At 42.8% G+C, this 26,483-nt stretch overlaps 1 protein-coding gene across 1 annotated transcript in view; it reads left to right on the forward strand.

Annotated features, from left to right (window-relative positions):
• The window catches only part of RCOR1 (REST corepressor 1), a 131,854-nt gene that overhangs the window by 53,529 nt on the left and 51,842 nt on the right, over positions 1–26,483 (forward strand). The gene's annotated exons all lie outside the window — the stretch shown is intronic.

Here is a 26,483-nt window from a genome sequence, read left to right on the forward strand (position 1 = left end):
GCATGGCTCATAAATCTGGTTTGATGACCTTCTTGTTGAGCCATTTAGTTGCTTGTATTAGCTAGAATGGACTTTGTTTACTGTAAAAAATCTGGTTGATAAAATTGGTATCAGGAATGATCCCCAAGAAAATGAATTGGTTGTCTAACTTGGTTGTGTATGAAGGCAGTAAAGAAAGGTGAGAGCTTAAAGAATCATAGTGGCTGTGGGCCGGGCGCAGTGGCTCACGCCTGTAATCCCAGCACTTTGGGAGGCCGAGATGGGCAGATTATAAGGTCAGGAGATGAGACAATCCTGGCTAACACAGTGAAACCCTGTTTCTACTAAAAATACAAAAAATTAGCCAGGCATGGTGGCGGGCACCTGTAGTCCCAGCTACTCAGGATTTGAGACAGGAGAATGGGGTGAACCCAGGAGGCGGAGCTTGCAGTGAGCCAGGATAGCACCACTGCACTCCAGCCTGGGTGACAGAGTGAGACTCCACCTCAAAAAGAAAAAAAAAAATCATAGTGGCCGTGGTCATGGTGGCTGGTGCCCATAATCCTGGCACTTTGGGAGCCTGAGGCGGGAGAATCACTTGAGGTCAGGAATTAGAGGCCTGCAGTGAGTGCCACGGCACTCCAGCCTGAGGGACAGAACACAGAGCAAGATCCTGTCTCAATAAATGAATGGATGGTTGGGTGGAGGGAGGGAGGGAGGGAGGGAGGGATGGATGGATGGATGGATGGATGGATGGATGGATGATGGATGGATCATAGTGATTAGCCGTGCTTAATGACTGAGATTAGTCTATTCTGAAGTATGTTAATAAAGCTTGAAGGATCAGAGGATCAGAGGAAGAGAGTAGGAAAAAAGCACACACATTCTACCAACCTCGCCACATCCATTCAATTCAAAAACAAAACAGGATTCCCTTGGATATTGGGAAAGGGAAGTCAGACGTCAAAGTTGTAGACAGGATTAAGCCACTTAATTTTTCTATTAAATGTACTCTAGAGAGTAAGTTCACGCTTCTCATTTTACTGATGGAGAAACAGTACCATATACTTGGTGAAATTTCTATGTACAAGACACTGGTTATTCTGCAGTTGTTGTATATAAAGGGCCAAACATTTGAGTTATTGGGCTGTTCCTTCTCATTGGTATTGTGGGGGTTCTTTACCAGCTGTGTTAGGAACTGACTTGAGATATTTTAAACTTACAGGACTTGATTTAGAACCCTTACCCTTACTCTAAGATGTTAAATATCTTAGAGTTTGCTCTTTATTGAATAATTTAATTATCCTTTATTGAATAACTTAATTATCTTATTACTAATAATTCTTGTATTAGACAGTGAGACTTAGACTCTGAATAAGGGTATCTTAATGAGAATGTTCTCATTTAAAACACTAACTCCTAATTCACTAGCAGCTAATGAAACTATCATTGTTGCACAGTACATTGTTGACTAGTTAGAAGAATTTGACAGTATGTCTGGAGTATTGCTATTAATAAAGGGTGTAGAATTTGAAAATAGGCCAGGCGCGGTGGCTCACGCCTGTAATCCCAGCACTTTGGGAGGCCAGGAGTTCGAGACCAGCCTGACCAATACAATGAAATGCCGTCTCACACAAAATTAACTGGGTGTGGCGGCAGGCACCTGTAATCCTAGCTACTCAGGAGGCTGAGGCAGGAAAATCGCTTGAACCGGGGAGGCAGAGGTTGCAGTGAGCCGAGATCGCGCCACTGCACTGTAGCCTGGGCAACAAAGTGAGACTCCGTCTCAAAAAAAAAAAAAAAAAACCAAAAAAACAAAAGCCAGAATTTGAAAGTAGCTTAAGAGACTAGAGAAGAAGTGAACTTAATTATTTTATATTTATGTATCTTATTTTTTGGCTTGCTGACCAGAAGTGAATTGATATGAATAAGCACACTTGCAAAATAAATGGGTTATTTATTTATTTATAGAGACAGGGTCTTGCTTTGTTGCCCAGGCTGTAGTACAGTGGCACCATCATAGTTCACTACTACTGCCGGCAACTTCTGGGCTCAGCGGGTGCTTCTGTCTTGACCTCCCAAAGTGCTGCGATTATAGGTGTGAGCCATCGTGCCCGGCCCCCTAATTATTTCGATAACCCCGTAGACCTGATTTCTTGTGGCTGAAGGTCTCCCAAGTTGATTCTCAGTAGGCTTTATAAATAAAAGGGAACTTACACTGGAGGATCTTTATGTTGAGTTGGCTTAGAATAAGTAGAAATTGCTAGAAATGTTTTGTTTTTGTTTATTTAATTTGCTAGATCTTCTTTAGATATGAGCCTTGTAACTGAGTTTCTTATAAGTGTCCTTATGATTGAATCTATCCGTGGTGTTTGGATTGATTATTTTAAGCTCCTAATATGTATCAGAATGTTTGCTACTTGTTTTAACCTGCTGTTTAATCTCTTTGAAGAAGGAACTGTTTCCTCCATTTTTATAGAAGAGAAAATTGAAACTTAAAGAGATGAGAGAACTCTCCTTCAGTCTAGGCAGAGCTGGGATTCCATTTCAGGACTGTTATACTACACCAAATAAACGCTTGCTGCCTTAAAGAATGACTTAACAGTGAATACCTTAAGTCTTCATTGCCCAGTTACGTGAAAGGAAGAAAGGCTGAGCAGTGAATTACAAACACCCTCTCCTCTACTTGTCTTCTTCTGGCAGTGTTCCTTTACCTAATTCTGTGTCCTCAAACTCCCTGTTTTCTTTAGGTGTTTATATTATTTGTTTCTTTTAAGCTTTCCTATCTGCTCGTTCTTCTGAATAGTTCCCTTCAAATGTTATGCCATCCACCTACATCTGTATTTCAGTATTTTATTGTGTCCTTTCATTGAGACTCTAATTTGGGTGAAAATTCTCCAAACTGTATTTCTTTCTAGCATATTCTATTTTTGTCACCTAGAATCAGTCTCCCAGCTGACTTTTTTCCATAGATACGTAACAACCACCTACTTTAACATTTTCTATCTTCCACTTAACAAAAATATTACCATTGATAAATAATGAATGCTTATCATGCATAACTGTGCAAATAAACTGAGAGGAATGTGTATCTGGAAGATTTGAGGGGAGTATGGATAAAAAACTATTTGAAAATACCAGCTGTTGAATTTTATAGTGTTATTTATTTATTTATTTATTTTTGAGACAGAGTCTCACTCTGTTGTCCAGGCTGGAGTGCAGTGGCGCATCTGAGCTCATTGCAAGCTCCGCCTCCTGGGTTCATGCCATACTCCTGCCTCAGCCTCCTGAGTAGCTGGGACTACAGGCACGCCTACCGCCATGCCTGGCTAATTTTGTTTGTATTTTTAGTAGAGATGGGGTTTCACCTTGTTAGCCAGGATGGTCTCGATCCCTTGACCTCGTGATCTGCCCGGCTCAGCCTCCCAAAGTGCTGGGATTACAGGTGTGAGCCACTATGCCTGGCCTGTAGTGTTATTTTTATTTTTTAGTTTTATTATTACTATTTTTTGAGATGGAGTCTCGCTCTGTCGCCAGGCTGGAGTGCAGTGGTGTGATCTCGGCTCACTGCAACCTCTATCTCCCAGGTTCAGGCGATTCTCTTGCCTCAGCCTCCCAAGTAGCTGGGACCACAGGGGCATGCCAGCTAATTTTTGTATTTTTAGTAGAGACAGGGTTTCACCATGTTGGCTAGGATGTTTTCAATCTCTTGACCTCATGATCTACCTGCCTCGGTCTCCCAAAGTGCTGGGATTACAGGCGTGAGCCACCACACCTGACCTATTATTATATTTTAATTGAGACTTGTTTTACTTTCACCCAGGCTGGAATGTAGTGGTGCAGTCTTGCCTCACTGGAGCCTCCGCCTCCTGGGCTCAGTCAGTCCTTCCACCTCAGCCTTCTGAGTAGCTGGGACCACAGGTGCTCGCCACCATGCCCAGCTAATTTTTTCTGTTTTTGGTAGAGACAGGGTTTTTGCCATGTTGTCCAGACTGGCCTCAGCTTCCCAAAGTGTTGGGATTACAGGCATGAGCCACCACGTGCAGCCTATAGTGTTATTCTTTAGTAGTTCATAAAAGGTTTGTGTTACATGTTTATAGCTGATAGTTACGGTTTGAATCTGTGTCCCCAGCCAAATCTTGTGTCAAATTGTAATCCCCAGTGTTGGAGGTGGGGCCCGTTGAGAGGTGATTGAATCATGGGGGTGGATATCCCCCTTGGTGCTATTCTCATGATAGTGAGTGAGCTCTTAGGAGATCTGGTCCTCTAAAAGTGTGTAGCACCTCCCTGTTCTCTCTTGCTCCTCCTCTGGCCTTGTAATATGTGCTTGCTTTCCCTTTGCCTTCCACCACGATTATAAGTTTCCTGAGGCCTCCGCAGAAGCTGAGCAGATGCCAGCCAGCATCATGCTTCCTGTACAGCCTGCAGAACCTTGAGCTAATTAAACCTCTTTCCTTTGTAAATTACCTAGTCTTATCTCAGGTATTTCTTTCTTTCTTTCTTTTTTCTTCTTTTTTTTGAGACAGAGTCTGGCTCTGTCGCCCAGGCTGGAGTGCAATAGGTGTGATCTCCGCTCGCTGCAAGCTCCGCCTCCTGGGTTCATGCCATTCTCCTGCCTCAGCCTCCTGAGTAGCTGGGACTACAAGTGCCCTCTACCACGCCTGGCTGATTTTTTGTATTTTTAGTAGAGATGGGGTTTCACCATGTTGGCCAGGATGGTCTCGAACTCCTGACCTCAGGTGATCTGCCCGCCTCAGCCTCCCAAAGTGTCGAGATTACAGGTGCGAGCCATTGTGCCTAGCCAGATATATATTTTTTTGTAGCAGTTGAGAACAGACTAATACAATAGCCATCATGTAAAATACAGTTTCCATTTTGAGCCAGGCACTTGGGTAAAAATGAAGAGTAGGTAAAAGACAAGATGTAGTTCTAATTTGAGCTTGTCATTTAGTAATTGAGTAATGCCGCATAATGGCTGTGGGTTTCCGATGACACACACCCTTTTGTGATGTGGGTGGCTTAGGGAGTAGTGTGTTTGTTGGAACCACAGTTCTCTACAGAAGGAATATGATCAAGTCTGATCTTTGTAACTTAGAATTAATGAGGCCAGGCGCACTGTCTGACACCTGTTCAGCACTTTGAGAGGCAAAGATGGGAGGATTACTTGAGCCTGAGTTGTTTTTTTTTTTTTTTTTTTTTTTGAGACGGAGTCTCGCTTTGTCACCCAGCCTGGAGTGCAGTGGCCGGATCTCAGCTCACTGCAAGCTCCGCCTCCCAGGTTTACACCATTCTCCTGCCTCAGCCTTCCGAGTAGCTGGGACTACAGGCGCTCGCCACCTCGCCTGGCTAGTTTTTTGTATTTTTTAGTAGAGACGGGGTTTCACCGTGTTAGCCAGGATGGTCTTGATCTCCTGACCTCGTGATCTGCCCGTCTCGGCCTCCCAAAGTGCTGGGATTACAGACTTGAGCCAGCACGCCCAGCCTGAGCCTGAGTTTGAGACCAGCCTGGGAAAGATAGTGAGAACCTGTCTCTGCAAGAAAATAAAGAAAAAAATTGTTAAAAAAAAAAAAAAGAAATAAATAAATAAAATTGGTGGTCTTGGCCACATGTCTTCCCTTTGTTTTTTTTGTTTTGTTTTGTTTTGTTTTCTTTTCTTTTCTTTTCATTTTCTTTTCCTTTTTTCCCCCCCCTTTCTTTTCTTTTTTTTCTTGAGACAGGATCTCTTCGTCACCCAGGCTGGAGTGCAGTGATATGATCAAGGCTCACTGCAGTGTCAATCTGCTGGGCTTAAAGGATCCTCCTGTCTCAGCCTCCCAAGTAGCTGGGACTGGAGGTAGGTGACACTATGCCTGGCTCATTTAAAAAACTTTGTAGAGATAAGGTCTTGCCATGTTGCCCAGGGTGGTCTCAAACTCCTGGCCTCAAGCCATTCTCCTTCCTCAGCCTCCCAAAGTGCTGGGATCTCTGGCATTAGCCCCTGCGGCCAACCTTTAAAAAAATTTTTTTTTAAAGCTAAATTTTGTTGAATATTTGGATAGGCAATACAGGCATGTGTTATAAAATTAAAAGATGCAAAAGGGTTATACACAAGAGAAGTAGATTTCTTACGCATTCCTGGCCTTCCATTTTCCTTTCCCTGGAGGCAAACGGTTTTCTGATTTCTTTCTTTTTTTTTTTTTTTTTTGAGACGGAGTCTCGCTCTGTCGCCCAGGCTGGAGTGCAGTGGCGGGATCTCAGCTCACTGCAAGCTCCGCCTCCCGGGTTTACACCATTCTCCTGCCTCAGCCTCCCGAGTAGCTGGGACTACAGGCGCCCGCCACCTCGCCCGGCTAGTTTTCTGTATTTTTAGTAGAGACGGGGTTTCACCGTATTAGCCAGGATGGTCTCGATCTCCTGACCCCGTGATCCGCCCGTCTCGGCCTCCCAAAGTGCTGGGATTACAGGCTTGAGCCACCGCGCCCGGCCGTTCTGATTTCTTTTCTACAAGGATTCTGTTTAAATACTAGAGAGTATCTGACCTGTTGTACTTTACTTTAGAATGGCAGCAAGCTGAATGATTCATGGGCATTTTTCCCTTTGTGAAGCTCATTGGCATTGCTTCCTCTCAATACCTTAACTATGACGTGTTATATAATTTGCTTTTGTTTTTGCTTTATCACGATATTTTCCTATGTTTTTTATAGTCTTAATTTTTAAAGCACTTTTTATTAATAGTTCAGAAAGTTGTGAAGATTACAAGCTCGTGTTTGTGAAAGTGTCTAGCACATAATAATAGGTGATCAATAAATATTTCCTTCTAGCTTGTCCATCCCCTACCTCCCACTGGTTGTATGTGTGAAACACCTTCCACTGGTTGTATGTGTGAAACACCTCCCACTGGTTGTATGTGTGAAACAAAAAAACGAAGGAGAAGGCCAAGCACGGTGGCTCATGCCTGTAATCCCAGCACTTTGGGAGGCTGAGGTGAGTGAATTGCCTGAGGTCAGGAGTTCAAGACTAGCCTGGCCAACATGGTGAAACCCCGTCTCTACTAAAATTACAAAAATTAGCTGGGTGTGGTCACAGGCATCTGTAATCCCAGCTACACAGGAGGCTGAGGCAAGAGAATCGCTTGAACCCGGGAGGTGAAGGTCACGGTCAGTCGAGACTGCGCCACTGCACTGCAGCCTGGGCAACAGAATGAGAGTTTGTCACAAAAAAAAGAAAAAGAAAAAGAAGAAAGAAAGAAACCTATGAACCAACTAATGCAGTGGATTCCAAAATTAAGATTAAGCTCGTATAACTTGTAATGTTTCTCGACGTACCCATTCATTTGAGTGGAAACAAACTCTTTTCATTCTTTGAAATCACTTTGCTGAGATTTTTTGTTTGTTTGTTTGTTTGTTTTTTTAAGACGGAGTCTTGCTCTGTTGTGCAGACTGGAGTGCAGTGGCGCAATCTCGACTCACAGCAACCTCCATCTCCCGGGTTCAAGCGATTTTCCTGCCTCAGTCTCCTGAGTAGCTAGGATTATAGGCATATGCCACCACACCCGGCTAATTTTTGTATTTTCGTGGAGATAGGGTTTCACCATGTTGGCCAGGTTGTTCTCAAACTCCTGACCTCAAGCAATCCGCCTGCTTGGCCTCCCAAAGTACTGGGATTATAGGTGTGAGCCACCATGCCCTGCAAGCTGAGACATTTTTAAGAAAAGTTTTCTGTGTTTTGTTTGTTTGTTTTGAGATGGAGTCTTACTCTGTCACCCAGGCTGGAGTGCAGTGGTACCATCACTGCAACCTCTGCCTCCTAAGTTCAAGCGATTCTCCTGTTTCAGCCTCCTGAGTAACTAGGACTACAGGTGTGCCACCATGCCTGGCTGATTTTTTGTATTTTTAGTAGAGATGGGGTTCACCATGTTGGCCAGGCTGGTCTTGTGTTTCTGACCTCAAGCGATCCACCCACCTCAGCCTCCCAAAGTGCTGGGATTACTCCCACAGTGCCTGCTCAGAAAAATTTTCTTTTCTTTCGTCTCCTCTCTCCTCTCCCTCTCCCTCTCTCCTCTCTCCTCCCTCCTCCCTCCTCCCTCCTCCCTCCTCCCTCCTCCCTTTCTCTCTTCTCTCTCTCTTTTCTCTTTTCTCTTTTTCTGAGACCAGGTCTCGCTCTGTTGCCCAGGATGGAGTGCCCTGGCACAATCTCAGCTCACTGCAACCTCCGCCTCCCAGGTTTAGGTGATTCTCCTGCCTCAGCCTCCCAAGTAATTGGGATTACAGATGCCTGCCACCACGCCCAGCTAATTTTTGTATTTTTAGTAGAGATGGGGTTCATCATGTTGGTGAGGCTGGTCTTGCACTTCTGACCTCAAGCGATCCACCCACCTCAGCCTCCCAAAGTGCTGGGATTACTCCCACAGCGCCTGCTCAGAAAAATCTTCTCTTCTCTCCTCTTCTCTCCTCTTCTCTCCTCTTCTCTCCTCTTCTCTCCTCTTCTCTCCTCTTCTCTCTTCTCTTCTCTCTTCTCTCTTCTCTCTTCTCTCTTCTCTCTTCTCTCTTCTCTCTTCTCTCTTCTCTCTTCTCTCTTCTCTCTTCTCTCTTCTCTCTTCTCTCTTCTCTTCTCTTCTCTTCTCTTCTCTTCTCTTCTCTTCTCTTCTCTTCTCTTCTCTTCTCTTCTCTTCTCTCTTCTCTTCTCTCTCTTTTCTTTTCTCTTTTTTCTGTTTTTCTGAGACCAGGTCTTGTTCTATTGCCCAGGATGGAGTGCCCTGGCACAATCTCAGCTCACTGCAACCTCCGCCTCCCAGGTTCAGCTGATTCTTCTGCCTCAGCCTCCCAAGTAATTGGGATTACAGACGCCTGCCACCACGCCCAGCTAATTTTTGTATTTTTAGTAGAGATGGGGTTTCACCATGTTGGTGAGGCTGGTCTCAACCTCCCAACCTCAGGTGATCCACCTGCCTCGGCTTCCCAAAGTGTTGGGATTACAGGCGTGAGCCACTGTGCCCGGCTTTCCTTTTTAAAAAGGTTTTTCTGGCCGAGTGCGGTAGCTTTAATCCATATGTGTAAGACCAGGCACAGTGGCTCATGCCTGTGATCCCAGCACTTTGTGAGGCCAAGGTGGGCAGATCACTTGAGGCACAGGAATTGCTTGAACTAGGGAGGTAAGAAGTTGCAGTGAGCCAAGATCACACCATTGCACTCCAGGCTGGATGAGACTGAGACTCTGAAAAAAATAAAAATAATAAAAATGGTGTTCTTACATTTATGACTTGAGTTATGGAAAGTTTTTAGAGTGTGACTTTTTTCTCAGGAACAGGATGGCTACCTACCTACTACCTACCCCCAACCCTTTCCTGTATGCTATGGATTATCAGACCCCTCACTTGGGTTCCCCTTACATCACCAAGGTATGCTTGTCAGTACCAAGAAACCAACACTGATACATTACTAAGTTCCACATTTTATTTAGATTCCACTAGTTTTCCCATTAATACCCATTTCTGTTTTAGAATCCAGTCCAGAGTATTTATGCATTGCATTTAATTATGATGTCTCCCCAGTTTGCTGTTTTTCACATGATTAGACTAGAGTTACGAATTTGGGGAATTCATATTGTTGGAGTGGGGGTGTGTAGTGCATGCTACACCATGATTTATTGCTGGTAATGTTAATCGTGGCCAAGGTTATGTTTCTCTACTTTATACAATTACCACCTTCCATAATTATTTTTTTGGAAACAAGTTAGTAAGTCCAACCTACACCTTCCATACTTATTTTTTTGGAAACAAGTCAGTCAGTCCAATCTACACTCAAGTCAGGGGGATTTAAGCTCCATCTCCTGGAGAGGAGTGGGGAATATTTACATAAATTACTTGAAATTTTTCTAGGGAAGGTCTTTGCCCATTATTCTACTGGCTTACTGGACTTCTTATTTGACTTTTTAAAAGAACCTCTTTAGATAAGACCTCCATAAATACTGGGATAAATAACTGCAATTTTATATTTGCTTATGAACAAGTGGAGTTTTGTTGATGCAGGGTTGCATGGCCTTCACTATCAAAACAAATGTCTCATCTGATCAGCATTTGTAAATAGTGAGGTATCAGCATTGTTAGGGCTCATAAAGTCTTCCATTTTTATTTTGGCTATTCTGGTGGTGCATAACATAATACTAACAACAATAAAAATTCATCTTATTTTACTGGAAATTCCTACAGAGTGACAGAATACCAGACAAGGAACCAATTCTGGCACAGCTATGTGTCAAACAAGAAAGCTCTGGGAATGTAATAATGTAATACAGTGTGGTTGAGAGAGCTCTGGGCTGGAATAGGCATGGGGTCCTTGACACCATCACCTCTGCCAAGACACTTCATACGTATGGTTTCCCAACCTTTAAGTAAACTCTATTTGTGAAGTTCTTTGTATCTTTAATAGTTTCTAGAGTTGCTTGAATTTGGGAGGACTTCTTGCAAGGGTAATGTGAAGTAGTGTCACATGGACAGTAATGGAGAGGTATCTCCTGCTGCCATTTATATAATAAATTTCAATTTGGAGGCAGAGAGAGGAGGCAGAAAGTTTGGTAAGGACGTTATTGCAACCTGAATAAGCCACTTAGAGCCTAGATCAGTGTTTGGGAATGTAGGCGAAGACAACCATAGTCAAGAAGCGTGAAGTAGTTAATGTTGAGTTGTTTTTAGGTGGTTTTTCTGTTCTTTTTACTCCAAACACTGACTTTCATAATAAGATAAATAATCTGGTGAGTTGCATGCTCATGGTGTGCTGAGGCATTTAGCCAAGTACCTTATGTGTGTATTATCTCATTTAATTCTGTCACTATGGGGTAGAGATTGTCTTTAACCACCGGTTCCAAACGAGAAAGCTCTGTTTGAGATCATTTTTCCAGTGTATTTAAATTTTGTAGGTGCACACCTAGAATTTCAAACCGATGGTCTGAGTTCTGAGCCCATCTGTTTAATTCATCCTAGTGGGTTATCTTATGGATATGCTGATTTTAGTAAAGCAACTCTTAAGAATGTGATATACATTATGAGTGATACTTGTGGTTTGAATGGGTTTTTTTTTTAACAACATGAAATTTTGAAGATATTTTGCGTAGATTTGCTTTTGGGTAAAACTTTTTTTTTTTTAATATCTTCTGTAATTAATTTCTTTTTCCCCCTTTTTGGGATGGGGTCTCACTCCAGGCTGGAGTGCAGCTTGATGTATAATCATGGCTTACTGCAGCCTTGGACTCCTGGGCTCCAGCAATCCTCCCACCTAGCCTTCCAAGTAGTTGGAAGTACAGGAGTGCAACATCATGCCCTGTAGAGACGGAGTCTTGCTGTGTTATGTTGCCCAGGCTGATCTCTTAACTCCTGGCCTCCAGTGATTCTCCCCACTTGGCCTCCCACAGTTTGATTAGAGGTGTGAACCACCGTGCCCAGCCCAAATTAACTTTTTAACCTATTCTAAATCAAGAAGAAAATAGGTGTGTCTTTTCTGGGACTAGTAATAAGAAATTGACAGCATCTGGTTTTTGGCTGTTGTTAAAGTGTGATTATTACCATACTGGTAGGCTAAGAAAGAGATTGCATGGTAATTTTCATCCTTTCATCTTCAAACATAATGTTATTAAGGATAGAGATATTTCCTTAGTATGCGGTGACTTGTGTAAATTACTGTCTCATAAATTGGTTCAGATTAGTTTTTAAAAAGGGTAAAATTGTATATTAGTGATATTTCTCAACTCTTTTTCGAAGGGATAAACCACTGTGAAGAGAGAATGTTGGGGTAGAAGTCTAATAAAATCCTCACAAATCTGGATTAGTAACAGAAAAGTCAGTTATAGGCCGGGTGCGGTGGCTCATGCTTATAATCCCAGCACTGTGGGAGGCTGAGGCAGGTGGATTGCTTGAGCCCAGGAGTTCGAGACCAGCCTGGGCAGCATGGTGAAACCCTTTCTGTACTAAAAGTACAAAAAACAAGCTGGGTGTGATGGCGGGTTCCTGTAGTCCTAGCTACTTGGGAGGCCGAGGTGGGAGGATTGCCTTAGCCCAGGAGGCGGAGGTTGCAGTGAATCGAGATTGTACCGTTGCACTCCAGCCTGGGTAACCAGGTGAGAACTTGTCTCAAAAAAGAAAGAAAGAAAAGTCACTTATAATTATGTGGGCTTTAAAAAACCTGACTGATAGTGCTCTGTTTCTAGTTTCACCAAAAGATAGGTAGTAATTCCATCCTCTTTCATGAAACTACAGTATGTCAGTGACTTTCTATTCTCAACGTTTCAAAACCTTGTAAGACTCAGAGGGAAAGGCCGGGCGCGGTGGCTCAAGCCTGTAATCCCAGCACTTTGGGAGGCCGAGACGGGCGGATCACGAGGTCAGGAGATCGAGACCATCCTGGCTAATACAGTGAAACCCCGTCTCTACTAAAAAAATACAAAAAACTAGCCGGGCACGGTGGCGGGCGCCTGTAGTCCCAGCTACTTGGGAGGCTGAGGCAGGAGAGTGGCGTAAACCCGGGAGGCGGAGCTTGCAGTGAGCTGAGATCCGGCCACTGCACTCCAGCCCGGGCGACAGAGCGAGACTCCATCTCAAAAAAAAAAAAAAAAAAAAAAAGACTCAGAGGGAAGAAATAGTTCCTCATTAAGAAAAATTTAGTCAACAGTATAATTATGTATTAAGTGCTTTAGGAAAAGCGGTGGGGGAAAGTATTTCCTAGAGTATTAGGTCTCTCATTAGAGGTGAGCAGAGGGAGTTCCTTCAGAACAGGATAGGCATATCTGCAGGTGAAGTAGGATAAGACAATCGGCTATAGCAAGATGTTAGCATATGTAGTTATGCTTATGGAAACATAATTTGAATTGGACATGAGTTTTTGTTTGTTTCTGAGGCAGAGTCTTGCTCTGTTGCCCAGGCTGTATTGCAGTGGCACGATCATGGCTCACTGCAGCCTTGAACTCCTGGACTCAAGGAGTTCACCCACCTCAGCAACCCAAGTAGCTGGAACTACAGGTGTGAGCCACAATGCCTCGCTATTTTTTTTTTTTTTTTTTTTTTTTGTAGTGACAGGGTCTCACTTTGTTGCCCAGGCTGGTCTCAAATTCCTGACCTCAAGCAACCCTCCAGCCTTGGCCTCTCGAAGTGCTGGGATTTTCAGGCGTGGGTACTGCGCCCTGCCTGTGAGTTGTTAGATTGGGTGATTCTGTAGTATGCAGCACTTTGTTGTCATTTGCATGTTGTACTTTATGTATGGTTTTCCCAAGTCATTAAATGTACATAGTTCTGCAACTTTTTATTTTTATTTTTCTGGTGAAAAGATATACATATATTTAGAATTAGGCAGCTGGACTCAGTTTAGATGATCCCAGTTTTGTTGGCAACATCCCAAGCATCATAATCAAGAGCTGGTTGAACGTATGCCTCCTTCTCCCCATCAGGCCGAATCAGGGAGTTGACCTTGGCCACATCAGGGTCACAGAGCTGCTTCACAGCCTGTTTGATCTGGCGCTTGTTGGCTTTAACATCCACAGTGAACACAGGTGTGTTGTTGTCATCTCTCTTCTTCATGGCAGACTCAGTGGTCAGCGGCAACTTGATGGTAGTGTAGTGGTCAAGCTTGTTTCTCCTGGGGGCGCTCTTCTGAGGATGTTTGGGCTGCCCCTGGAGTTGCAGTGTTTTGGGCTGCTGGAAGGTGCGTGTTGTGTGGATCTTTTTGTTTTCCGGCTGTGGATGCCTTTCAACACTGCCTTCTTGGCCTTCAAAGCCTTGGCTTTGGCTTTGGCTTTGGCTTTAGGAGGGGCAGGAGCTTCCTTCTTTGCTTTTGGTGCCATCTTGTGAAAAGGGCTCTGTAGCTTTTAATATGTACAGTTTCCACAATACGGTTGTACCAGATTATGAGATTATGTTGGACATTTGAGTTCTTTCCAATTTATTGCTGTTTTCAGCAGCATTTGATGAATAACTTTGTAGGTAAGTTTTTGCATAGCTTTATGAATATTTTCTTTTGGGATAAATTGCTGGAGGCGGCCGGGCGCGGTGGCTCACACCTGTAATCCCAGCACTTTGGGAGGCCAAGACGGGCGGATCACGAGGTCAGGAGATCAAGACCGTCCTGACTAACATGGTGAAACCCCGTCTCTACTAAAAGTACAAAAATTAGCCGGGCACGCTGGCGGGCGCCTGTAGTCCCAGCTACACGGGAGGCTGAGGCAGGAGAATGGGGTGAACCCGGGAGGCGGAGCTTGCAGTGAGTGGAGATCGCGCCACCGCACTCCAGCCTGGGCGACAGAACGAGACTCCGTCTCAAAAAAAAAAAAAAAAAAAAAAAAAATTGCTGGAGGCTTGGTAAACATTGCCAAACTACCCTTCAGAAAGCCTGAACTTATGTACAGTACACTTATGATATGGTTTGGCTCTGTGTCCCCACCCAAACCTTATCTTGTAGCTCCCATAACTCCCACATGTTATAGGAGGGACCGGGCGGTAGATAGTTGAATCATGAGGCCAGCTCTTTCCTGTGCTTTTCTCTTGATAGTGAATGAGTCTCACGAGATACCTGATCGTTTTACAAAGGGGAGTTTCCCTGCACAAGCGCTCCTTTCTGCCTGCTGCCATCCATGTAAGACGTTACTTGCTCCTCCTCGCCCTCTGCCTTGACTGTGAGGCTTCCCCAGCCACATGGAACTGTGAAATCCAGTTAAACTTACTCTTTGTTTTGTAAATTGCCCAGTCTCTGGTATATCTTTATCACCTTGTGAAAACACACTAATGCAACTTCTCTTAACATTTTTACTGGACAGGGTTTCTGTGTTCCCTTCTAACATCCTGTTTTGCCAGACTTGCAAAGAATTCCATATTGTCTTTTTTCCTAACTCAACCTTTTTTAAGGAACTCTTACAACATTGGTGTAAAGGTGTGTCCTTAGCTGGTGGTACAGTAGTTAGAAGTTTTCTCTGGGTCATGGTGATGTTGGGAATAATTGTGTTATAGGATAATCTGGGCCCTCTGTATTTCTTAAGATTGTGGTGCCTGACCATCAGTCAGACTGTAGCTTCAGGGCTTTTTTTCCTCTTGGATTGCTTGGTGGTGAAATGTCAATACAGCCTTGTCCATTCTGATCAGTGTGTTACATTACTGATAGGGCAGTGTTAGGAGAAATAGGAGAAATCTGAGCCCGAGACATTTCACTGTGAAATTAATTGGTCTCTGAAGTGTTTTGTCTTTGTTTTGGTTTGAGGATCATATGTGGCTAAATTACATTGGTGGTAAATGATAAGCTTGTTATATTGATAACATGGAAGAAAAGTGTTTGTGGTTTCTCTTAGAGAAAATAGATTCCCAGTCCAAGACACCTGTGAGTCCAAGAGAATGAGAGAAGATAAGATGTTATTAGTTAGAAACTGACTATACAATTGCAGTTTCTAGTGCAGAATTAACTTCAGTAGCATTTGATTAGCATCTAACTTCCTTCTTGGGGAATCAGAAAAGGGACATAGATTAGGCTTTAGCTGAACTCAGATTACTGAACAGTGATTGAGCCAGTTCTATTATTTATTTATTTATTTATTTATTTATTTATTTATTTTTTTTTTTTTTTGAGGCGGAGTCTCGCTCTGTCGCCCGGACTGGAGTGCAGTGGCGGGATCTCAGCTCACTGCAAGCTCCGCCTCCCGGGTTTGCGCCATTCTCCCGCCTCAGCCTCCCGAGTAGCTGGGACTACAGGCGCCCGCCCCCTCGCCCGGCTAGTTTTTGTATTTTTAGTAGAGACGGGGTTTCACTGTGTTAGCCAGGATGGTCTCGATCTCCTGACCTCGTGATCCGCCCGTCTCGGCCTCCCAAAGTGCTGGGATTACAGGCTTGAGCCACCGCGCCCGGCCAATTATTTTTATTTTTTGAGACAGAGTCTCACTATGTCACCCAGGCTGGAATGCAGTGGTGCAATCTCGGCTCACATCAACCTCTGCCTCCTGGGTTCAAGTGATTCTCATGCCTCAGCCTCTCGAGTAGCTGGAATTACAGGTGTGAGCCACCACAGCTGGTTTTTTTTTTTTTGTTTTTAGTAGAGCCAGGTTTTCACCATGTTGGCCAGGCTGTTCTTATCTACCCACCTCAGCTTCCCAAAGTGCTGGGATTACAGGTGTGAGCCACCATGCCTGGCCTTGAGCCAGTTCTAAGGGAAATTATTCATTTATTTTTGTCAGCTTGTAATATTGCAAATCATAGTATTTTTTTTTTTTTTGAGGCGGAGTCTCGCTCTGTCGCCCAGACTGGAGTGCAGTGGCCAGATCTCAGCTCACTGCAAGCTCCGCCTCCCGGGTTTACGCCATTCTCCTGCCTCAGCCTCCGAGTAGCTGGGACTACAGGCGCCCGCCACCTCGCCCGGCTAGTTTTTGTATTTTTAGTAGAGACGGGGTTTCACCGTATTAGCCAGGATGGTCTCGATCTCCTGACCTCGTGATCCGCCCGTCTCGGCCTCCCAAAGTGCTAGGATTACAGGCTTGAGCCACCGCGCCCGGCCGCAAATCATAGTATTTTTGAAATAACCTAGCCATGGGAATAGAGTTTATGCCCTTAAAGGGTAGAGTGCTATTATAAAGAGAGGTACAAGAAGAGAGGGAGTGGGTGGCATTTCAGAGATCAGGGCTACGTGAGTTGCTGCCCAGCCTACTTGGTTCTCAAACTTTTCAGTCTGGATTACTGTGTTGAAGGAAAGGGAATAGAACAATGTACTCCCTTTCTAAAATTTTTCATTAATTGTCTACCTAACCTATGTTATGCATATTAATTTACTTAACATTTACGATGTACTTAACAATATACTAAGGAACCAAGGTCTGAAAGATGTCAAATAATAGAGGAGAAAGGAAATAATAATTGCTATTATTGATCAAGTATTAAGTACAGACAGTTCTTTTTTTTTTTTTTTTTTTTTTTTTGAGACGGAGTCTCGCTCTGTAGCCCGGGCTGGAGTGCAGTGGCCGGATCTCAGCTCACTGCAAGCTCCGCCTCCCGGGTTTACGCCATTCTCCTGCCTCAGCCTCCCGAGTAACTGGGACTACAGGCGCCCGCCACATCGCCCGGCTAGTTTTTTTGTATTTTTTTAGTAGAGACGGGGTTTCACCGTGTTAGCCAGGATGGTCTCGATCTCCTGACCTCGTGATCCACCCGTCTCGCCCTCCCAAAGTGCTGGGATTACAGGCTTGAGCCACTGCGCCCGGCCCAGACAGTTCTTGACTTAAATGTTCAACTTAGGATTTTTCAACTTTTTTTTTTTTTTTTTTTGAGATGAAGTCTTGCTCTGTCGCCCAGGCTGGAGTGCAGTGGCGCGATCTCGGCTCACTGCAAGCTCCGCCTCCCAGGTTCACGCCATTCTCCTGCCTCAGCCTCCCGAGTAGCTGGGACTACAGGCGCCTGCCACCACGCCCGGGTAATTTTTTGTATTTGTAGTAGAGATGGGGTTTCACCGTGTTAGCCAGGATGGTCTCGATCTCCTGACCTCGTGATCCGCCTGTCTCGGCCTCCCAAAGTGCTGGGATTACAGGCTTGAGCCACCGCCTGAGATTTGAGTTTTTAAGGATTTTATAACGTGCTTATATTTATTATAGATTTTAATTCCAGAGAGCTGGTGATTGGAAATTATGGGCCTATTTGTTCCAATGTAAAGTTTTAGCATTTAAAAAGGAAGCGATTAGAGAAGAGAGAACCAGACAGTAGGTATATGCTTTGTAGAAAGATACAGATATTTAATGTAATCCCAGCACTTTGAGAGGCCGAGGCTGGCAGATCACCTGAGGTCGGGAGTTTGAGACCAGCCTGACCAATGTGGAGAAACCCCGTCTCTACTAAAAATACAAAATTAGCTGGACGTGGTGGCACACGCCCGTAATCCTAGCTACTTGGGATGCTGAGGCAGGAGAATCGCTTGACCCCGGGAAGCAGAGGTAGCAGTGAGCCAAGATTGCGCCATTGCATTCCAGCCTGGGCAACAAGAGTGAAACTCGGTCTCAAAAAAAAAAAAAAAAAAGATACTTTGGTATTTAAATACCAAAGTTGCTTCTGACTTCCTCATTTTATAGAGCGTGAACTGTCGTCAGTTGAGAATTCTTAAGCCATTTAGCTTAAGTGCTAAAATACTTAATGGATATCATGAGGAAGAAAAATGTTCTTTAAAATCTAGGCTGTGTAGCATAATGGTTAACACCACCAACTCTGGCTTCTGCTGTGTTCATCCCTCTTCCTTAAGCTTCGACTCAGCTTCACTGCTCATAGGCGTGATGTTGGGCAGCTTGCTTCGTCTCTCTGTGGTTTAATTTTCTCATCTGTAAAATGGATTGTCGTAAGATTGAAATGAACTGAGGCCTGTCAAAGTACACAGTGCCTAGCACATAGTAAGCATCTGTAACTGTTATAGCAATAGTAATCATATGTACTCTTGCCATTCCCTTTGATTTGTATCTTTTTGATTACCCAACATCAGAAGCAAACAATTTTGGAGTCACAAAATGTTTTTTGGTCCCTAACATAATTAAGTTAAATTTACTCATGTTTAACATCTTAGGATATAGTGAAAGTATGGGTGACCAGTTCATATATTTAGGAATAAGAATTTACCTTTTTTTTTTTTTTTTTTTGAGACAGAGCCTTGCCTTGTACCCCAGGCTGGAGTGCAGTGGCGTGACCTCAGCTCATTGCAACCTCTACCTCCTGGGTTCAAGCGATTCTCGTGCTTCAGCCTCCCAAGTAGCTGGGATTACAGGCGCCTGCCACCATGCCTGGCTAAGTTTTGTATTTTTAGTAGAGATGGGATTTCACCATGTTGTCCAGGCTTGTCTTGAACTCCTGACCTCAGGTGATCCACCCATCTTGGCCTCCCAAAGTGCTGGGATTACAGGTGTGAGCCACCACGCCCAGCCCTATCTTATAATTATTGATAGCAAGAAAAGCATATTCACCATTTATTTCAGTTCTGATTGTTTTTGCTGCCCCTTCTGTGTTTATCCATTTGGCCATTCTCTTACTTGTCTTCATCTTTCTGTTCTGACTTAGGTCATTGATGATATGGTTGGACCCTGAATGGTAGAAAAACAACCCCCTCTTCCCCTCCACTCCGCAGACCTAACGTGATTTTTTAGGGTGTAGGGGAGAGGGTGCTATGAGAACCTAAGCAGGTGTTCTAATGGCCATGGAGTAACCTGTCTTCTCTTTTCAGTTAGTTTCTGTATTTTGTTTGCTTGTTTTAAAGAGACAGGGTCTCTCCCTGTTGCCCAGGCTAGAGTGCCTCAGGGTGATCATAGCTCACTGCATCCTTGATCTTTGGGCTCAAGCAATCCTCTAGCCCCACCCTCCCAAGTAGCTGGGACTACAAATGCTTACCACCATACCTGGCTAACTTTTAAAAACTTGTAGAGATTGGGTCTCATTGTGTTGCTTAGACTGGCCTTGAAATTCTGGCCTCAGCTGATCCTTCCACCTCAGCCTCCTGTGTAGCCTTGCTTTTAAAATAACGGCTTTACTACGATAAAATTAACAAAACATGCAGTTCACTTATTTAAAATATGCAAGATCCAGTGGCTTTCGGTACATTCAGTTGTGCAGCTCTCACCACAAATCAAATTTAAAACATTCTTATCATCCCATAAAGAAATGCTGTACCTGTTAGCAGTGGCTCCCTGTTATTTCCAGATGCCCCACAGCCTATGGCAATCACTAATCTTTCTGTCTGGACGGTTCATGTAAATAAAATCATACAATAGACTGGATTTTTGTGCATGTGACTGACTGCTTTCACTTAGCATGGTGTTTTCAGGTTTCATGCTGAACATGTGTTAGTATTTTATTCCTTTTCATGGCAGTATAATGTTCTGTCATAGACATACTGCATTTTTTTATTCAATCATCAGTTGATGGGCATTTGGGTTGTTTCTACCTTTTAGCTGTTGAGTAATGCAGCTATGAAAATTTGTATACAAATTATTATGTGGACATAGGTTTTTATTTCTTTGGGCTGTATACCTTGGAGTGGATTTTCTGGGTTATATGATAATCTTTTGAGGAATGGCACCATTTTATGTTCCCAACATAAAACAGGCAAAAGAGCAGAATAGACATTTCTCCAGGGAAGATATTCAGATGGCCAATAAACAACCAATATGCTCAACCTCTTTATTCAGGGAAATGTAAATCAAAACCACAGTGAGAGACTACTTCACACCTGCTAGCTAGAATCAGAAAGTTAGATAATAACAAGTGTTGGTGAGGATGTGGAGAAATTGGAACCCTCATACCCTGTAAGTTGCTGTTGTGCTTCCAAACAGTTGACAAGTAAAATATGACATTATAGAGTGAGAAATAGCTCAGAGTTTCAGAGTAGAACTGAAAATATACTAGAAGAGTATTTTCCTTAATGTTGGACTAGATGGTTTTAAATTTGAACACAGGTAGCATCAAATCATACAGTGAAGGATTTCTCTGTGATTCTTAAAGTTTTGGATATATACAAGCAATGTACACAAAATAGTATTTGTCTGCTTAGCACTGGGATTTGCAAAGAACAGTGAAATATTACAATGTTACAAAGCAAGATCTTTCTCTCTTTAAATGCCTGTTAATCTGGTTTTAAGAATATTTTCATTGTACACATCTTATTCTTTAAATGTACCCTATAACTACTGATAGTACCAATTTTATATTTTCAACATTTAAGTTATGATGATATACATTTCCTTTAACTTGCTTTTTCTATTGAGACTGGTTGATAGCTGTAGATCTGATTTTGTTTTCTGTATTTAATTCCCTTGAAGTCACATACCACGGTTTATCCAATCCCTGTTGACTTTTTTTTTTTTTTTTGAGACAGAGTTTCGCGCTTGTTGCCCAGGCTGGAGTGTAATGGCATGACCTCGGCTCACCGCAACCTCTGCCTCCTGGGTTCAAGTGATTCTCCTGCCTCAGCCTCCCTAGTAGCTGGGATTACAGGCATGTGCCACCACGCCCGGCTAATTTTGTGTTTTTAGTAGAGACAGGGTTTCTCCATGTTGATCAAGCTGGTCTCGAACTCCCGACCTCAGGTGATCCACCCGCTACAGCCTCCCCAAGTGCTGGGATTGCAGGCATGAGCCACTGCGCCCAGCCCCTGTTGATGTATTTTAAAGATTTTCCTCTATTTTGGTCCTGTAGACAACTCTGTAATAACTATCTATGTTACTGTGTAGATAGGGTTCTTTCAGATAAATAGAACTACTAGAATATGTATGGGTGTATCTATGTATACATATATTCAGAGATTTATTTTAAGGAATTGGTTTATGTAGTTGTAGGGGCCTGACAAGTCTGAAATCTGTAGAACAGGCCTATAGGAAGGAGTTAGGGCCTCAGTCTCAACTTCTGGAAAAATCTCAATTTCTGCTCTTACGACCTTCAGGTGGGCTGGATAAGGCCCGCTCACATTATGGAGGGTAATCGAGTGATTATGGATGTTAACCGTATCTACTAAATACTTTTCACAGCAACACCTAGATTAATATTTGATTAAATAACTGGCTACTAGAGTCTAGCCAAGCTGCAACAGAAAACTGAGCAACATGCTGTCCTTCCATGTGCACCTCTTAAAGTCTCTAGACCAGAGACTTTCAGACTTTAAAAAATCTCCACCAATAGTTTATAAACACATGAAACCATATGCTGATGTTTTGTGTTCCTTATTCTTTTTTTAAAATGCTGATTATGATTAGGAACCCAAAATTCAACATGAGTAGATCTGGCCAGCAATTTGAAAAACATTGCATATATATGTAGTCTAGAAATGGAAATGCTGGCTTGCAAGGTATCCACACGTCTACTTTACTATACATTGCCTGTTTTTTCTCTGAAGTAGTTGAACCACTGTGTAGCCCCACTGGCCATGTAAATAAACCTTTTTTTTTTTCCGACAGAGTTTCGCTCTTGTTGTCCAGGCTGGAGCGCAATAGTGCGATCTCAGCCCACCGCAACCTCCGCCTCCCAGGTTCAAGCGATTCTCTTGCCTCAACCTTCCCAAGTAGCTGGGATTAGAGGCATGCGCCACCAAGCCCGACTAATTTTGTATTTTTAGTAGAGATAGGGTTTCTCCATGTGGGTCAGGCTGGTCTCAAACTCCCGACCTCAGGTGATCCGCCTACCTCGGCCTCCCAAAGTGCTGGGATTACAGGTGTGAGCCACCGCGCCCAGCCAATAAACCTATCTTACCCCCTTGATGGCGACTGGTAATTGCAATTTCCTTGTAGACCTAATTATTCCAGATAATTTTTTATTTTTTAAGGGCTTATTTTTTAAGGTCTTTAAAACTTGATAAAAATCAACTTTAAACAAAGAGTCCTGCCTGTGTTAGCACCTTCAACAAATATTAGTATCTACCTAGAAATTAATGGCATTTCTTTGTTTTTATTGTATTTATATTTTTTTATTTACATGTAGCAAAACTGAATAATTTTTGCTGCACATTTTTGTGAGAGTTAAGATGTGTATACAGTACTCCGTCCTTATCCATGAAAGGTATGTTTCAAGACCCCTGGTGGGTGCCTGAAACTGGTAGTACTGAACCCTATATATATACTATGGTTTTTCGTATGCATGCATACCTATGATAAAGGTTAATTTATAAGTTAGACACACTGAGAGATCAACAACAAAAACTAATAATAAAATAGAACAATTATAGCAATATGCCAACATCACCAGCACTTTGGGGGTGTTAGTAAAATATGGGGGACTTGAACGCAAGTGCTGCGATGCTATGACCATCCAGCTGATAACTAAGATGGCCGAGTTACTAATGGGCACATAGTACCTCCAGAGGGGACGTGGTGCACAAAGGAATGATGCATGTCCCAGGAGGGACGGCACGAGATTTCATCATGATAATCAGAATAGGGCACAATTTAAAATTCAGGAACTGTTTCTGGAATTCTCAATTGAATGTTTTCAGACCACGGTTTATCATGGGTGACTGAAATCACAGAAAACAAATGCTGATGGGGACACTGCTGGAGTTTCACATAACACCACACAATTAGGATACCAAAGAGCTCCATCTCCTCCAAAAACTCTCTCACACTTTAATCTTCCTCACACTTCTAGCCCCTGGAAACCCTGGATCTATTCGTTATCCCTGTACTTTTGCCTTTTTCAGAGTGTCATATGAATGAACTTGTACTGACTTCTCTCACTCACTGTAATGCTTTAGAGATAGGTCTGTGTTGTTGCATATATTAGTAGTTCACTATTTTTATTGCTGTGTACTGTTCCAGTATATGGGTGTACTACAGTTGGTTTATCCATTTGCCCATGGAAGAACATCTGAATATTTCACAGTTTTTGATGATTGTAAATAACGCTGCCTATGTGTGCTGTATTTTGTTGTTGTTGTTGTTTTGTTTTTTGTTTGTTTGTGTTTTTGGCACTGAGTCTCGCTCTGGCGCCCAGACTGGAGTGCAGTGGCGCCATCTTGGCTCACTGCAACCTCCACCTCCTGGGTTCAAGCATTTCTCCTGCCTCAGCCTCCCGAGTAGCTGGGTCTACAGGCACACACCACCATGCCTGGCTAATTTTTGTATTTGTAGTAGAGATGGGATTTCACAATATTGGTCAGGCTGGTCTCCTGACCTCAGGTGATCCACCCGCCTCAGCCTCCCAAAGTGCTGGGATTACAGGTGTGAGTCACTGCTCCCAGCCTGTGTGCAGGTTTTGCTGTGAACATAATACTAATTCTGTAGGGTATATGGCTGAACAGTGGGGTTGCTAGATCAGTCATTTGGTAATTATAATTATGTCTTTGTAAAAAACTGCAAAATTTTCCCAGAATGGCTTTATAATTTTGCATTTACATCAGCAGTGTATGAGAATTTCAATTGTTCCCATTCTTGTCAGCTCTTTGTATTGTTGATGCCTTTTATTTTAGACAGCCTAACAGGTAAATCACGGTTTCTCATCATGGCTTTAATTCACATTTTTCTTTTTCTTTTTTTTTTTTTTTTGAGACGGAGTCTCGCTCTGTCGCCCGGGCTGGAGTGCAGTAGCCGATCTCAGCTCACTGCAAGCTCCGCCTCCCGGGTTTACGCCATTCTCCTGCCTCAGCCTCCCGAGTAGCTGGGACTACAGGCACCCGCCACCTCACCCGGCTAGATTTTTGTATTTTTTAGTAGAGACGGGGTTTCACCGTGTTAGTCAGGATGGTCTCGATCTCCTGACCTCGTGATCCGCCCGTCTCGGCCTCCCAAAGTGCTGGGATTACAGGCTTGAGCCACCGCGCCCGGCCTAATTCACATTTTTCTAATGGCTAATGATGTAGAGCATTTTTTCATCTAATATGCCACCTTTATATCTACTTTGGTGAAGTGACTGTTCAAATCGTTTGTCCTTTTTTTAAAAAAAATTGTGTTATTTTCCTTATTGTTGATTTGAAAGTTCTTTATGTATTCTGGATACAAGTCCTTTGTTGCATATGCGATATGCAAATATTTTCTTACAGTCTGCAGTGTATCTCAACAGTGCCTTTTGCAGAGTGAAAGTTTTAAAATTTTATTTAAGTACAGTATACCATTAAAATATGTTTGGTGGATTGTGCTTTTGGTATTGTATCTAAGATGTCCTTTCCCACCCCAAGGTCAAAAAGATTTCCATGTGTTTTTCTCTAGAAATTCTATAATTTTTGAGTTTTACATTTAGTTCTGTCGTCTGTTTTGAGATAATTTTGAGGTATGGATCCAAATTAATTTTTTAAAAAATATTTGTTTTGTTTTTGCATGTGAATATTCATTTGTTTCTGCATCATTTGTTGAAAAGATTATTATTTTTGGTTTGGTTTTGCCTTCGTGCCTTTATGGAAAATCATTTGATCCTGTATGTGTGGTTCTGTTTTTGGATTCTATTCCATTTATTTCTCTCTCTCTCTCTTTTTTTTTTTGAGACGGAGTCTCACTCTGCCTCCCAGGCTGGAGTGCAGTGGCACGATCTCGGTTCACTACAAGCTCTGCCTCCCAGGTTCACGCCATTCTCCTGCCTCAGCCTCACGAGTAGCTGGTACTAAGAAGCCCGCCACCACGCCTGGCTAATTTTTTGTATTTTTAGTAGAGACAGGGTTTCACTGTGTTAGCCAGGATGGTCTCGATCCCCTGACCTCGTAATCCGCCTGCCTCGGTCTCCCAAAGTGCTGGGATTACAGGTGTGAGCCGCCGTGCCCAGCCTATTTCTCTATCTTTATGCCAATACCATACATTTTTGATTACTGATTTTTTATAGTCGTGATTCAGATAGTGTAAATCTTCCAACTTTGCTCTTTTTCAAAATGCGTTGACTGTCTTAGTTACTTTGCCTTTCTTTATGAATTGTAGAATATTTATCAATTACTGCAAAAGAATGTGCTACAGTTTTGATTGGGGTTGCATTGAATCTTTAGAGCAGTTTGGGAAGAATGCCTTCTTAATAATGAGTCTATATCTATGATATATTTCTTCATTTTCTTAGATCATCTTTAGTTTCTCTCAGCAGTGTTTTATAGTTTTCAATGTACACATCTTTATCCCTAAGTTATTTCATATTTGATGCTAATGATCTTTAATTCTGATTTTTTAATTGCTGGTGTATATAAATAGAATTGATTTTACTATTAATATTATTTCTTACAACCTTACTAAACTCATTTATTCTAGTGCCATTTTGTAGATTCTACAAAATGTACATTTTCTACACAGACAGTCATACAGTTTTGATTGTACCTTTCCACTGTGGATACCTTTATTTTTGTTGTACTTTAGACTTTTATTGGAAATATAGCAGGACTCATTTGTCTTTGTATTCCATTGGGGGTCCCTCCCCACACATACCTTTGATGACTTTCATTTTAGATTATATGTAGCGTTAGCATTGTTCTGAAGGTCAGAACTATGTATATATCTATTAAAAAGGTATACTTGTGCTGGGCACGGTGACTCACACCTGTAACCCCAGCACTTTGGGAGGCCGAGGTGGGCAGATCATGAGGTCAGGAGTTCGAGAGCAGCCTGGCCAATATGGTGAAACCCCCATCTCTACTAAAAATAAAAAATTAGCTGGGTGTGGTGGTGCACGCCTATAGTCCCAGCTACTCGAGAGGCTGAGGCAGGAGAATGACTTGAACCCATTCAAGGTTCAGTTTGCAGTGAGGCAAGGAGGTTGCAGTGAGCCAAGCCTGGGTGACTGAGTAAGACTCTGTCTCAAAAAAAGGGTAAACTCAAAAGGCGGTCACTACATCTTTTTTGTCATATTTCTTTCTCATCTACATTCTCTTCCCATCTGCAACATAAATTCAACTTTTAATTTTACCTAATTCATACTGTTCACACTTTGGGTCCTTTTCACTATTCTGTTATGGTTCTTTAAAGTAACTGCCTCTCAGATTTTACTAAAAATGTAAAATTTCCTCTTTATAAAACCTAGAACACATTGGTAGACAAAATTAAAGATGGAAGATCTGGCGGTATCATAAAAGAAGAAATTCGTTAACCAGACTGTGGGTTT

Source organism: Rhinopithecus roxellana, chromosome 5 (genome assembly GCF_007565055.1).
Source record: "Rhinopithecus roxellana isolate Shanxi Qingling chromosome 5, ASM756505v1, whole genome shotgun sequence".
NCBI lineage: Eukaryota > Metazoa > Chordata > Mammalia > Primates > Cercopithecidae > Rhinopithecus > Rhinopithecus roxellana.